The sequence below is a fragment of the Rhipicephalus sanguineus genome, chromosome 2 (genome assembly GCF_013339695.2).
Source record: "Rhipicephalus sanguineus isolate Rsan-2018 chromosome 2, BIME_Rsan_1.4, whole genome shotgun sequence".
NCBI lineage: Eukaryota > Metazoa > Arthropoda > Arachnida > Ixodida > Ixodidae > Rhipicephalus > Rhipicephalus sanguineus.
Genome location: NC_051177.1, coordinates 200,142,077 through 200,143,419, shown reverse-complemented (window position 1 = coordinate 200,143,419; position 1,343 = coordinate 200,142,077). Strand labels below are relative to the sequence as shown.

Genomic DNA, 1,343 nt, shown 5'->3' with positions numbered 1-1,343 from the left:
TTTGTTTTTTCAACCTTGTTAACAATGTATTTGTGTATGAAAATGTATCCCACTCCTGCAATAGCCCTGCATAGGGCTGCAGTATTTGAAAAGAAATAAATAAATAAGTCGTCTTCACCGCTTGAAGATGACTTACCATCTCGCCTAGTAGTCCGCTCTTCTGAAATTTCGTGCTTGACCTTGAGCAGGCCAATACGCTTTCGTGGGTTTCATTTCCAGCATTGGCGGCCGCATTTTGGCGGAGGTAGAAAATGCGAAAAAGCCTGTGCACTCAGATTAAGGCGCATGTTGAAGAAACCCAGGTAAAGAAATTTAATTCAGACCACCTTACTGAGTCGAATTGCTTCAAAGTTTTCTAGTTAAAGATTTGAATTTTTCTAATGAAGCGGAGTATGAGAGGAAAAAAAAAAGAGCAAGTGCGTCGGCCGGGAATCGAACCCGGGCCACCCGCGTGGCAGGCGAGTATTCTACCACTGAACCACCGACGCCGATGCTTATAGCGTGCCGAACAGCATTCCATTTATAGAGCGGACGATTGCGCAATGCGTAGCAGTATGTAGGTCAGTCTATTCGCGAGCACTTCCTCTCTCAAGCCACTCTATCCTCCGACCGGTATTTTTATAAGCGAGACAATCACCTCTGCAACTCAGACTGTCGCTCGACATGAAAATGAATCTCTGGAACACAATGCTATATCCATAAAGCGCAATATTACGATCCACGCTTCAGCCATGTTTTCTACTCACGGAAGCTAGAGTATCCCACTTCTCTTTGTTCTATATATTCTTTTTCGCGTGAATGTGGTATGCGCCTACGGGCTGTCAGCATGGACCTTTGCCTGATAAGCGTCTGAAAAGAACGGATTGTTTACTTTAAACCCTGAGTATAGATTGCTGCACTTGGCGGCAGTCGTATGTCATACCAGTTTCGTGTGCAGGAGGCACTGGGTTCGAATTTCAGTACCTCCGTGAACACCGCGATTTTCCTTAAGCATAAATTATCGCTGTTCTAGAACTCAAATGACTTGCAGACGAGAGACAACTGCCTATCCAGGACCAAGCCCAGCGAGCATCGGTGATTGAGGCCTCGGAACAGAGGCCCCAGCCATTGTGCCATTTTTTAAACACGAAAGTGTTTTACTTATTCCAGGGTCCACCAAGATTTCAGTGACGTATTCCCGTCACGGGAATGTCGTCGAAAAAAATGCACATGATTAGATGGCAAATAAAAATTTAAAGAAAAAAGTTTCATCACCAGGAGTCAAACCCACGAATTCTCCGTCCGCGACAACGGATGCCGGGTATACTATCCACTGCGCCACTGTCACAACTCTGGAGGCTTTA

The 1,343-nt window shown here is 45.4% G+C and overlaps 1 non-coding gene across 1 annotated transcript; it reads right to left on the bottom strand.

The window, feature by feature from the left end:
• Positions 1–417: 417 nt before the first annotated feature.
• Positions 418–488, bottom strand: Trnag-gcc (transfer RNA glycine (anticodon GCC)). The gene has a single exon. It is a non-coding gene; the product is annotated as a tRNA-Gly (tRNA).
• Positions 489–1,343: the final 855 nt, after the last annotated feature.